The following is a 14,351-nucleotide window of genomic DNA, read 5'->3' on the forward strand; positions in this document are numbered from 1 at the left end:
TTGCTCAGGCTCTCAGATAAGCCTGGTCCAATTCTTGGGGTTTATCCAGTGTGGCCATGGGCCTGCCCACTACTTAAGGCTCTAAACCGACACCCTACACACAGCTGCCACATGCTGCTCAATTTCAGTTCCTTGCTGCTTCTTTCCACCTAGCCCCTTTTAGCATCACCTTCAGCTCAGGGTTAAGGTTCTTAGGTCCTCTCTCTCTCCCTGCAAGCCTAGTTTAAGTAAATGCAGTCAAAAAAAACCCTCTGCTTAGCCCACAAGCACCTTTGGCTAGAGAGAAGCTCTCTGCCCCTGCACTGAACTGACCTGCTAAGGCCCAGCAGCTCCTTTTATCTGAGCCTGCTGGGCTGCGATTGGCTGCTTCCACGAGGCCTCCCTAGGCAGGCCTAGCGGACCCACCTTTGCTGCTCCTTTCCTGTCACTTCACTGCTTCCTGGGAGTGGGTGTAGGAGGACTGCAGAGCCTCCTGTAGAGAGCCACAACAGCCAGTTACACCCCCTCACAGACCAGCAGCTCATCTTAGACAGGCTGCAAAACAGCTATCAGCTGATTACAGCTTTTAGTGCCTCTCCATCCAGGGTGAATTCAGTGAGAACAGAGATGAAAGCCCCTATATTTTATTAACATTTCCATGCGCTGCATGGTGCTCCCTTTACACATCTGATAGGAAGTTTCTTCTTGCGAGGATGAGGGAAGACCTTCTGTTCTTCTCCCTAAAGCCCTCAGGGCCTGATTCCATAGCCCTGTATCTTGTGTGGTTTTACACCAATGCAACATGAAGGCTTTATAACCCTTCTGTTTTGGTAGTTTTTCATACACCCTTTGCGCTCCCTTTGGAAAGAGCTCCAGCTGGTGCAGGGTCGAGGATCAGAGACTCACTAATTTCTTTGAGGGCCCCCTTCTCCTTCCACTAGCTTTACTGTGGTGTAACTTATCTTCAGTGGAGTTATCACTGATTTTAAAGCCCTGTAATTTAGAAGAGAATCAGGCTCTCTCTTAGATAGCTATGCCTACTTAACGTGTGGAGGCATCACCCTTACATATATCTTATTGTATACATACATCATATCCACATAATCCATCTGCCACTGTCTGGAAGTGCACAGGGACTCTTATCTGCCAGAACAAGTAATCCTGTCATGGGATTATAGTGCTTCACTCCCCCAATCCCCAAATCTTTTATCCAAGAGATGCAGAGCCCCGAGAAATTATTTTCTGGGAGACACCTAATCCCTAGAGTAGTTTGCATTGCTTATACTCCCCAAAAATCATTTTCATATGGGTATTGGATGCTGTGGTAAACCTTCCATCTGCCCTTGGGGATATTCCTATATTCATCCAGATACAAGGCCTAAAATTTGGGGGATTATCAGTGCTTCAAGTTTGTTCCTCATTTGTACTCCAGACAAGAGAGAAACAGAAGGAGCATGCCATACAGGAAGCCTGGTTTATGTATAAGCTTTATGTTTACATTGTAAACTTGGCAGTAGAGGACTCTGTCTTCCTCTGTCCTTAAAATCCCACACCACATAGAACAACAGCATAGCACATACCGCACTCTAGTATCTTCTGCCATCCCCTAGGCTCCGTATTGGTCCTCTACTGTCCTTCTGCCAGGTCAGCCACCCCAGCCCTTCTAAATGGAGTGCCCCCTGCTCTTCCCCATGGGAGCCTACTAGACACTCTGCTGGAAGTCCATTCCCACCAGAGGAGCATCCCTCATTCCCTCTGGCCCTCTTCCTGTTCCCCTGGCTCCAGCTCTCCAGCATGGAGAAATCGGGGGTAAGCTCCTGCCTCCAGCCCTCACTGGCCATGGCTCTTTGGCTCAGGGAGTTAAGCAGGCTAGCTCTTCCCCTGGCTTCCTAACTATTCCCCCATAGAGAGCTTTCTGCAGCTCTCCACAGACACTTCCTCCAGCCTTTTGACTCCCAGGCAGTTCTCTCCAGCCCCTTTTCCTGTCTGAGGCTCCCTGCCCTCAGGCACTCGCCCATTCACACAGCCCAGGTGTCCTCTGTGAAAACCCACCTAGGAATAAGGTTGCCACCTGTCTACGTTTTCCCAGGATCATCCCTTTTTTGAGGTAGCTGTCCTGGGAAATCTATAAGTCACTTTTTTGGTACCTCAATGGTGGCAACTCTAGTTAGGAAGGAACCAATGAGTCAAAGGTGCAGTGACCTCTTTCCTCTTACAGTGTCACCCTGTGACAAGATCCTCCTGCCCCTCTTGGGCCAGTCCTCAGACCCACCCTGAACTCAACAGTTGTTGTGCCAGGGCTTTTACACCAGTTCCTTGGGGGTAGGTAGGGGAACCCAGACCCACCCTCTGCTCTGGATTCCAGCCCAGGGGCCCTGCATTAAGCAGCTATGTTCTGCTCCTTTAGATATACTGCTGTTTCCCTGGGCCACTTCCTACCTCCAAGCCACTCCTTGTACTATTTCCCCATAGCCTGTAGTTAATGCAGCCTCTGCTCTGGTTCTCAGGCCTCTTCCTAGGTCCTCTCTGCTCCTTGTTCTTCTCCTGAAAGGGCAACCCAGGTTCTGCCTCTTGCCCCTTTTCCAGGAACTAATTCCACCCATCTAGCCTAGCCCTTCTTACAGAGGAAGAGAAAGCAAGCACTACTAACCTCTTCTCACATGGGTCTCCTATGTTTTCATCTCTCTGTGTGTAGTTCTCCCTGACTTTCCACAGCTGGGATCACTAACTGTAACTGAGTCCAGATCTGGGTCAACTGGGAAAGTTTATGGCTAGATCACAGACAAGGCTCAGCTCTACTTCCCTTAAAGAGCCAGCTGGTGTGTGACACACACCTGATCTGCTCACCCGCCCAAAAACAAATAAAATAAATAAATACATACCTGAAATGAACAAACCAACGCAAACAAACCAAACATAGCAAAAGCCACATATTTACTCCCCAAAGGGTGAAATGCCAGGCTCTCCATGAGGAGTACAAGGGGCTTCCCTGTTGCTCTAGATTTCACAATGAAGGCACTCAGATGCTGAGGTGATGGGCAGCTCTATAGCACCCCGAGAGAGAGATCTAAATATGATAGAAGGAGACAGCCACAAGCAGTGGGACTCAAAAGGCTTTATTAGTATCTATCCAAGTGGCAATCAGGCTGTTAGCCCAAAAACGTATAGGAATCTTTTTAAAAAAAGTTCTAAGCCCAAGAATAGCTATTCTCCGTGACAACGAGAAAGGAAAATGTATAAGCTAAAATGAGCTCTCGGCCTTTTCTCCTTAACAATTAGCACTGGACTAAAGTTTCACTCAACATTTGGCAGCCGGCACCATTTATCCTGAAATCTCAAAAGAGGCTTTCCAGACCTAATTATTTCTGTCTGATCTCTTAATAGCAGGGGGAAAGGCCGCATTCTATCCCTCCCACCTATTATTTTTTCTTCATTTTCTGATAGAGGGAAGTCCCCATGGGCTGTATTACCCTTGCATTCTGCTTTTTATGCCTATCATACATTTAGCAAGAGGGACAACCTTTGAGAGACATTGAAAAGGTATTTATTGCAATTTCAGATTCATTTAGGAATTTGCACATATGCCGTATTTACTTGGTGTGTCCAGCACTCATGTTTGACATTTAATAACTGAGTAAATGAGATGTATCTATGTTGTATCAGCCAGGCAAGGTACTAACAAACTTCAACAGGGCTTTATTTTTAAAGTGGAAACCTCTTTACCGAGCTGCTGCTGCACCCTCTGTAACTCTCACTCTGCCTCCTCAACTCCTCCCCCTCCTTCCTGTTTCCTGTGCTTTCAGACTCCCAACAGCCAGTGCTCCCACTTCTAATAATTACAAGCAACAGCTATTTCCCTCCCAACACCTGCCTTATTGCTTACCAAGCTAGTAAGAACTAACAGGTGTATATTGGATTGTTTCTGGGGCTGTATTCCATTGCTCTGTTATATGGGGTTCTATACACAATAGGTAAGGACCTTTATTCTTTAGGGGTTTATGTTGTATTAATTATCCAGAAAAAAAATGATGACACTAAAGGTTAAGGCTTGGCTTGCATTTTCAACAACAAAAAAACCCAGATTGCCCATATCTAGTAACAACGTTGCCCTACAGTCCAATGTAATAACATATGCTGCCAGCTCAGATAAACATAAGGGACTATGAAGACCCCAGCTAAGATGCTGGTGTTTTCGACCCTGCCAGCCAAAGGAGTGAGTGGGAGGATGTATATACCTACAGCTGCCGCATCCAAAGTAAATCCAACCTCCTTCATAGCCCCTCTGCTTCCAGGCTGCATCTGCGCTGATGTTATTTCACACAGCAATCGGTAGCCACAAAATCACCTTGTGAATATCAAAGGAGACGGTGCTGTCCATTTTTCTCAAGGAATGCAAAGTATAGCAGAACATCCTGAAAGGAAAAACCAAGATAGGACCGTGTGGTTGTGGCTTGGAAACTTGGAATCATACTTGTGGTTAATGTCCATTGCCAATGTTTCCACACTTGTGAGGATGACCATTTTTGTCTGAATTCTTTTCAAGTCCCTAGATGTAGCAGGCAATACACCAAGGCTCAGAAATAAACAAAGGGCTAGTGGAACATTTAGGGCCATATAGTGCTCTTCATAAGCAGTGGAACTCCCAGTAATATTAATGGTAGCTGCATGTGTAACCTACTGGAGAGGGAGTTATAGGTCCCCCTGTGTGCCAATACACGGAGAACATGAGTTGGTACAGCATTTTGACCCTTTAGCTCAAGTTGTAGCAGCTCATGTGTTAAGGTCTAGAAGTTCCTGGGTCATAGAGTCATAGACATTAAGGTGAGAAGGGAAAAGCAGCAAAGAGTCCTGTGGCACCTTATAGACTAACAGACGTATTGAAGCATGAGCATGAGCTTGCATCCGACGAAGTGGGGATTCACCCACGAAAGCTCATGCTCCAATACGTCTGTTAGTCTATAAGGTGCCACAGGACTCTTTGCTGCTTTTACAGATCCAGACTAACATGGCTACCCCTCTGATACAAGGTCAGAAGGGACCATTATGATCGTCTAGTCCAGAGGTGGACAAACTACGGCCTGTGGGTCACAACCGGGCCGCGGGACCGTTCTGCCTGGCCCGTGGGACCATTTTGCCACCGGCACAATGCTCTAGGCTGTGGGGCTGCAAGCTCCTGGGGTAGCGCAGCGGCAGAGCCCGGCCTGACCCGGAGCTCTGTGCTGCATGGTGTGTGGCTGGCTCCAGCCAGGTAGCACGACTGCCTGTCCTGATGCAGCCACGCCACCAGCCACCAGTGCTCCAGGCAGCACGGTAAGGGGGCAGAGAACGGTGGAGGGGGGTTGGATAGAGGGTAAGGGAGTTTGGGGGGTGGTCAGGGGCCAGGGTGTGGATAGGGGTGGGGGCGGACAGAGGGCAGGGAACAGGGGGATTGAATGGGGGTGGGGATTCCAGGGGCAGTCAAGGAGAAGGGGTGGTTGGATGGGGCAGCGGGGGGCAGTTAGGGCTGGAGAGTCCAGGGGCGGTCAGGGGACAGACAGCAGCGGGGATGGATGAGGCAGGAGTCCCACGGGGGCTGTCAGGAGGCAAGAAGCAGGGGGGGATCAGATAGGGGGCAGGGGCCAGGCCACACCTGGCTGATTGGGGAGGGACAGCCTCCATACAATTTCTGACACCTGATGCGGCCCTCAGGCCAAAAAGTTTGCCTGCCCTTGGTCTAGTCTGCCCTCTTGCACAATGCAGGCCACAGAATCTCACCCACTCCCGCAACAAACCCCTAACCTATGTCTGAGCCACTGAAGTCCTGAAATCATGGTTTAAAGACCTCAAGGTGCAGAGAATCCTCTAGCAAGTGACCCGTGCCCCATGCTGCAGAGGAAGGCAACCCCCCCCAGGCTTCTGCCAATCGGCATGCCCTGGAGGAAAATTCCTTCATAACCCCAAATATGCGATCAGCTAAACCCTGAGCATGTGGGCAAGACTCACCAGCCAGACACGCAGGAAAGAATTCTCTGTAGTAATTCAGATCCCACACCATCTAACATCCAATCACAGACCTTTGGGCATATTTACCACTAATAGTCAAAGATCAATTAATTGCCAAAATTAGGCTATCCCATCATACCATCCCCTCCATAAACTTTTCAAGCTTAGTCTTGAAGCCAGATATGTCTTTTGCCCCCACGGCTCCCCTTGGAAGGCTGGTCCAGAACTTCACTCCTCTGTTGGTTAGAAACCTTCGTCTAATTTCAAGTCTAAACTTCCTGATGGCCAGTTTATATCCATTTGTTCTTGTGTCCACACTGGCACTGAGCTTAAATAATTAATCTCCCTCCCTGGTATTTATCCCTCTGATATATTTATAGAGGGCAATCATATCTCCCCTCAGCTTCTTTTGGTTAGGCTAAACAAGCCGAGCTCTTTGAGTCTCCTTTCTTAAGACAGGTTTTCCATTCCTTGGATCATCCTAGTAGCCCGTCTCTGTACCTGTTCCAGTTTGAATTTATTCTTCTTAAACATGGGAGACCAGAACTGCACACAGTATTCCAGATGAGGTCTCACCAGTGCCTTGTATAATGGTACTAACACCTCCTTATCTCTACTGGAAATACCTCGCCTGATGCATCCCAAGACCACATTAGCTTTTTTCACAGCCATATCACATTGGTAGCTCATAGTCATCTTGTGATCAACCAATACTCTCCTCCTCTGTTACTTCCAACTGATAACTCCCCAATTTGTAACAAAAATTCTTGTTATTAATCCCTAAATGCATGACCTTGTACTTTTCACTATTAAATTTCATCCTATTACTCCAGTTTACAAGGTCATCCAGATCTTCCTGTATACCCAGTCCTTCTCTGTATTGGCAATACCTCCCAGCTTTGTGTCATCTGCAAACTTTATTAGCACACTCCCACTTTTTGTACCAAGGTCAATAATAAAAAGGTTAAATAAGATTGGTCCCAAAACCGAAAGTGTAAGAGATTATCAGATCAAGGTGTGACCATTAAAATTGTTCTAAACTGACAGAACTGTACTACTTTGATGCCTCACAAGCCCACTTCTGGACTTTGACCTCATCACCTTGCATACCTTAGAGCATCATGCCTCTCCAAATCCACCTGTCTGCTCTTCATTTCTTACCAGCTAGCTTTTGCCTTCTCGCTCTGGGGAGCTGACAGCTATTTTTTTTGTGTGTATGTGTGTCAATTTTGCAGCTATGGGTTGTGGTCTTTGATGTTCAGGATTTGGTGCTATTTAAGATGTGTGTAAGGCTTGCTGGAATTCTGCAAACATGGCCAAAGGAAGAAGCGAGGCAGCTAACACAGACAGGCTTTTTAAAAATGTTTCCAAATCAGCACTGGATCCAGCTGAAACACCATATTCCCCAACTCTGGTGCCATTGGAGACCAAAAGGTGCAGCCTTGGAGGAACAGAAACTAGTAAGCTGGAAACCTCTTCTCCCGCCTCTCCCTATCTTTAAATGCTACAGTGAAGCTGCAGCTACTCAGGCTATTTTTCAAGGTCATTTCATGGTGATTGACAATAGCAGGAAAGCAAGGAGGAAGCTTTGAATGCTACAGTGAAGCTGCAGCTACTCAGGCTATTTTTCAAGGTCATTTCATGGTGATTGACAATAGCAGGAAAGCAAGGAGGAAGCTTTGAATGGAAATTAAGTCCTTTAGGATGATGCTTCTCCTGAAGAAAATAGCAGAGATGAAAATGAGCAGAAGAGTCTGTCAGACTAGCACCCTCACCCACTGCAGTTCATCTTCACCATCTGCCTGTGGTCTTTCCACGGCTGTCTACGATCACGATTAACTAAAAGACCCATTGTCCTCAGCATCGTAATTGTGCACAGCTGCAGTTATATCCCCAGCCTACTTCACACATTGATGCAACCAGCCTCTTACATCTGGCCTTACTCTTCCCTTTGTGCCTCACACCACTGAGGGTTAACCAGGGGAGAAACGTCTATTGGAATGTTAATACAAGCATGAGAAAACAATTCTTCCAGCATAGCAACAAGAGTGTGATCACCATTGTCTTTTTTAAAAAGAATTGATTATGTTTTTGTATACTAAGAAAGGGATTAAAATGTAATTAGTGAGTAATTTGGTTGGCAAACTGCTTCTGAACTGCATTAAGCATTTCAATGACATTTCTCATTTGAGAGAGAGAGAGAGATGATTTCCCTAGAAGCTGGAAAACGGCACAGCAGTTCCAATGGAAAGTAGCAATTGACGAATGATTCCCTGAAGAAACCCTCAAAACATTTGCTTATGTTGACATTATGGCAGTTGTCTGGAGCGGCAGTGATATGAGGTCATATGGACTGAGTTTGGTGTCGAAGTGTTTAGAATCATCTTTCTTTGGAAATCTGCTAATTACAGCACATTAAACATTTTAAGCAATGTTATCAAGAATAAATCCTATTATTGTGGGTTCATGGCATTGTATTAATCATTATTCACAAGGATTCCGACATCCACCAGGCATTTGTGAACATGTTCATGCATCTGGAGAGGGTCACAATGTTTAATACAAATGTTATTCATCCAAAATTTGTTATCCTGGAGATTCTTTTCATGCCAGGTAGCAATGAATCCACGTAACATACCGAAACCACAGCCATCAGTGAGGCTCCAACCCAAAACCCTCACCACCAGCCTTTCCCTCTGGGGCTGAAAGAGGAACTGTGAGATGGAAATAAGTCACAGGCTCTTGTCTCGTATCCAGGATGCAGTCACTGCAGAGAGAGATCTTGTGTAACGCTCTTGTCTGCACTACAAAGTTAGGACAATACAAGCCACCTTGTGTTGACTGGCCCTTCAAATTCGGCAGACAGCCATTCCACCCCAGCGGCAACTTTTCTCCTTTTGCTTCACAGATATTATGAAGGACAGAGCAGGCAGGTATAACCATCAGGATATTTTTCTCACCAAGAGCTAATTTTGTGAGTAAACAGTGCCAGTGTCCCTTCAATCTACCAAAAAGTGCATTGAACTATTATTCTGCACCCAGTGAGCCAGCAGCTGACTCTTTCCTTGGTACTGTCAAGGTGGCCAGTGGACAGCTTCATGAGCCAGGGAAGAAGGGGTAGGCTGGGTCCCCCAGGATCACTAATGGCTTTCTACGTCGTCAATGGTAATCTACCAGTTGGGAAAGTTTTCTGCTTGTAACTTTCTGAACAGCTGCCTGTTCTTAAAGATGTGAGGGCCATGCCCCTTCCCTGACCAGCCAACACCGATGGCAGCGATGCGTCCCCGGTGATCCACCAGTGCTTTCATAACCACAGAAAAATAGCCCTTTCTGTTGATGGATTCTCCCTTCCCCAAAATCAGTCCTCCTGCCCAGGCAGGAGCTCCTAGGACAGGCTGCTCTCAGAGCTCCCCCTCACCGTCCTGGTCCTGTGACACCACAGGGGAGTCTCATCCTTTTAGAGTAGTGGGGCCAGTCAAAAAGATCTTCAGTTTAGTCAAACAGCTCCCTCCCAGGCCACAGTCTCCACCTCCCCCCACCCCCACTCCAGGAGAGAGAGGAAATAAAAGCCAGGAATCCAGGCTTAGATTCAGAAGGTCCCATTCATATGAAGCACAGGGTGCCTCTGTTCCCATTCATTTCAGTGGGGGTTATGGGTGCTCAGCAGCTCGCAGTCTCCCCCCATCCCCCAGGGATTCTTCACTGGAGAATAGTCTCCTACAAGGGCAGAGATGGGAGCCCCATTACTGGGATGTTTCCAAGCACACTGGAGATGACTCTGGAGAAGACCCTGCAGGGAACCAGGCCCAGGGAGCTGTGTCTGGAATCAAGTCTGAGTTGTGGGAGATTCTGCCTCTATTTTTTTCCTCCCTAGACAGAAAGGGGAAGTTACTAAGGAAACGCTAAATGCCACTCACATCCTCCAGATGATGGAGTGCTGGGGGCGGATGTTCAGCGTGCCTGTCCCTCATACTCCTCCTCGCTCTCCAATACCAGCGTGGCCTGGAGAGGGTACTGCACTGGCGTGTTACACCCTCGGCCCGCAAGGTGGGGTATAGACAATGGCTGTGAAAACAAGAGCCAGTCTTATTGCCAAGGGACAGTTACACTTAGGCAGCAGCACGGTGTCCAGATCACCGATCTCCCAGCACTTTACACACATTAAGGAACCACCCAACTGGGAAGTTGGGATTGGGACTCCAACCCTGCTGCAGCCTGGACAGGGGATGCCATAGGTCACACTAACATGAGTGACAGAGACAGGATGGAGCCCTGGAGTCATTATTTCTAGGTCCCTCCACTAACCACTGGTCCACACTCCCACTCAGAGCTGGGAATTGCAACTAGGACCTAATTTCCAATGGCTTTGAGAAAGAATGTGATCTGGTGTAACAAATGGGGCATAGGACTGAGTCAGGACTCCGTGGTTCTATTGTTTGATTTCTTACTTGTGGGAACTTGGACTAGTGACTCATCCTCTCTGTGACTCAGTTCCCATGAGCACGATAGGGATCTAATACTTACCCACTATTATAAAATGCTGTGAGATTTACCCAGGAAGAAGCTACTCTGTAAGTGCTAAGCCATATGTGACCATTGAAGGTCAGCTACAAATTCCCAGAGTGTGGAGTCTTTGGATCTGAGGTATCAGTTCAGTCCAGTTCAGAGAGAGGGGCCCCACCATGGAGTTTGGATCCAGGAGGATCAACTCTTCTTAAGTAGGAAGATGAATTAACAGGACTGTCCATCTCTAGTATCTAGGTAACTAAGAAGATATCCATAGCTACTAGAAGGAATGGGATCCAGGAGTCCTGCCTTTCCACAGAAGAAAAATCCCAACCTCTAGGAGGAATAGGACCCTGGCATTCTTTTTTCAAATTACCCAACACAGCTCAGATTTCATACATCCAATGCTCACAGTAAAGTGCTCCCAAATGAACCACTAAGAATTGTGCCTATAAATTATTCCACAAGCATTTTGGAAGAAATAGTAGATTCGAGAGAATGATGAACTGCTCTCAGCCAGCTAATGGAGAGAAGACAGTAAAATTAATCAGATAAATGATTTGTATGAATGACTTGCTTGGTGTAAAAAGAGGAAAACAAGGACTGGCGTCTCCTCCCTGTTAATTAATTAATTAAAAATAATAACAACCACCCCATGCTCGGCCAGTCAGCATTGAGACTCAGGGGCTGAAGGCCGTGAATTCACACCAGAGGGCTCAAAGGACGGTGTTCTACACCAGAGGGAGGATCACAGTAAGAGCACTTGTCTGGAGCCACCTCTGGCTGAGGGCCCCCCCATACTGAGAGCTGAAGAGCAGCTTTGTCCACCATATGGAGGGAGGGAAACAGGGAGAAGAGAAAAAGAAGCAAGAAGATAAGAAGGAGCGATGGAGGGAGGGAAGGGAATAAGAAAGGACATCCTCCAACACCTTCTGTGATTCTAAGGGGCAGGATCCTAGGTGGGACATGTTTCTTCCATCTTAACCTAGTGTTTTCCTTGCCAAGAGCTCGGCTGGCAAGAGATGGATCAGAGTGAACAGGTTCCAAATCCTCAATGAAGCTCTTACCTTCAAAATAGGAGAGGTTTATTTCTATCAAAATCAGTAGCAAGGAAGAAGAAAACTCTTAAGACTCTCCTTTGTAACATGCAAGTGTGTGAACCTGGACTCTCTAAATCCTCCAAGAGACTTGCTGGGACAAGGCCATGGGGCTCTCAGAAGCTGTCCCCTGCCCTCTACACCTGTCCTGCATGTCTGCTGTTGGGGTCTCTCTGAGGTCACTGCGACCTCAGCATCTTTACTCAACAGGCTGAGGACCTGCCAAAGGCCACTGTGATGTCACTGCAACACTCGACCCTCCCCTGCAGGGCTGATATCCCGCCCTGATCTACCCCTCTGGATATTTGAGCTACTCCCTCTGTATCCTCCCGATCACCCCACTCATTCACTGTTGATTCCAGGGAACAAGCAGGCTACACAGTAAAATAGCAGAGGCTGCTCCCCATGCTACCCTGAGTTTTTCATAGTTTCATAGTGTTTAAGGCCAGAAGGAACCCCTACGCATCTAATCTGTCCTCCTGTATAGAAGTGGCCCTTAGCTTTCTCCCAATTACCTCTGGATTAAGTTCAGTAGCTTACTTTTGACAAAGACCGTCTTCTACAAAGGCATCCACTCTTGATTTGAAAAGATCCAGAGATGGAGAATCTGCCCATTCCCTTGGTAGTTTGTTCCAATGGTTAATCACCCTCACCATTAATTATGTGTGGCTTATTTCTAATTTGAATTTATCTAGCTTCAGCTTTCAGCCATTGCTTTTTCTTATGCCTTTCTCCACTGGATGAAAGAGTACCCCCTTAGTACCCTCCATTTTCTCTTTCTGAAAGTTCTTCCACACGATAAGCAACTCACCTCTCAATCTTTTAGATAAGCTAAAGAGCCATGCTCTTTCCAGCATTTTCTCTAACCCTCAAATGACTTTTATGGCTCTTTTCTGGACCCTCTCCAATATTTCAGCATTCTTTTTTAAAATGTGGACATTAGGTCCTCTCTGCTAAAACTCATAACAAGGATGCCCATCAGGATATGGAGACTTCTCCACTAAGGACCAAACTTCGACCATCTACTCATTTAATAAGCAACTGAACAATCATCATCAAGTAGTTGGGATTTTCACTCAACACCAATGTGGGCAAGATTTTGCAGATGCCTAAAGGTGAAGGACTCTGTGTCCCAGTATGAGTTTCTTCTGCAATCCAATCCTCCTAAGGGCAATATTTCTGTGTGGGAGGTAATGTTGTAATGGAGAACTTCAGTCTCTCGAGAACATGCTCATACATTTTCCAATTTGCAAGTATGATGTTTAGACAGCTGCTTTGCTATCCAGGTATTCCAACCACATTTGCATGCAAACAACATTGAAAGATTTCCCCCCACTTTCTAGCTATCATATATCTTATGATTTTATTTTGATCAAAATTCACTAAAGCCCAGGTCTGCTGATGAGCCCTGGAAGGGTGAAATTTGTGGCTGCTGTTTCAGCTTGTAAGATGATGTGGTCTGGTAGGAAGGTGACTAGAGTGGGAGTCTATAACGGCTGATTTGACCACTGACTAAGGCTTTGTCTACACTACAGAATTAAGTTGACCTAAGTTAGGTCAATGTTCAGCCACCGCAGTAATTAGTGCAGTGGTTCATGTCCACACTATGCCCCCTCTGTTGGTGGTGTGCAACCTCACCAGGAGCTTCCCCTGACTTAACTATGTGGGTCACTGTAGGGCACTGACAGCTAGAGTCCTGCCCTGGGGCTGACAGCCCAAGCTCAGCCCCATGGGGGGCTCACAGCTGGGACTGCTTCTCCCCCTTCCCACCCCCCGGACTGACAGCCAGAGCTCTGATCCCCACACAGGGCTGACAGCGAACAGGCAATGTAATTAATGCAGTGTCTGACACTGCGCCACCCTAACAACACCAACCTAAGTGCTACGCCTCTTGCGGCGGTGGAGGTGTTATGTCAGTGTAGTGGGCAACTTATATCAGCGGGAGCAACACTGGAGTGTAGACACTTACAGAGTTAGGTCGATGTAAGCTGCCTTACATCGACCTACCTCTGTTGTGTAGACCAAGGCTTACTGTAGGTCACTGTTCTTCACGGTTGTGTGCCTCAGTTTTTTTTCTTCCTTATCTATACAATGGGGATAATGATATTAGCCTTCCTTATTAACATAGTTGGAGGAATGCGAATGAATAGCTTATGTAAGAGCAAAGCAGTTCTATTCCTTTAGTAGTAATAGTAGTATTATACCAGTGGCTACTTTTGAAAATGTTGGCATATATCCACTTAATGGAACTCAGCATCAGGCTGTCTGAAATAAGTAGGTCTACGTCTTTATCTTCAATTTTGTGTGAAATCAGAGTTTCTGAGAGCAGAATAAGGATGATGGCCTATTTTTAAGTTGCCTGGCTCTGACACAAGAAAACCAGTTCTTGTGTGACCTTGGGGAAGTTACCTCCTCTCTCTGTGACTCTTTTTCACTTGCCACCTCCCTTTGTCTTTCCTGTTTGTTTGTCTCTCTGATGCTCTTCAGGGCAGGGGTTGTGACTTAATTTGTGTTTGTACAGCCCCTAGCACAATTGTGTCCCCAACTAGAGGTGAATTTTTTTCGGTGAATAGTAAACTCACTGAAAAAAGTGCATTTTGGGGCACCAAATAGAAAAAAAAAAATCAATTATTTCCTCAGCTTTAGCCCTGATCTCAATTGAGTCCCCTGGGTGCTACTGTAATATAATAAACACAGTAACTTCTTAGCTGTGCCATGTATACAGAACCCCTTCTAAGCTAATTGATTAGGCAGACATGTCCCTCATTCCCCAGGGATCTTGGAGAC

General features: G+C 46.6%; 1 long non-coding RNA gene across 3 annotated transcripts in view; it reads right to left on the reverse strand.

Moving 5' to 3' along the window:
- The window catches only part of LOC120386756, a 42,911-nt gene extending 31,187 nt beyond the window's left edge, over positions 1-11,724 (reverse strand). For all 3 annotated transcript variants that reach the window (XR_005589904.1, XR_005589905.1, XR_005589903.1), the window contains exons 1-3: positions 11,535-11,724; positions 9,879-10,026; positions 4,215-4,391 (exon numbers count right to left, since the gene is read on the reverse strand). This is a non-coding gene — a long non-coding RNA (uncharacterized LOC120386756). The remainder of the gene's footprint in view (positions 1-4,214; positions 4,392-9,878; positions 10,027-11,534) is intronic.
- Positions 11,725-14,351: the final 2,627 nt, after the last annotated feature.

The sequence above is a fragment of the Mauremys reevesii genome, linkage group 19 (assembly GCF_016161935.1).
Source record: "Mauremys reevesii isolate NIE-2019 linkage group 19, ASM1616193v1, whole genome shotgun sequence".
In the NCBI taxonomy this organism is placed as follows: domain Eukaryota; kingdom Metazoa; phylum Chordata; order Testudines; family Geoemydidae; genus Mauremys; species Mauremys reevesii.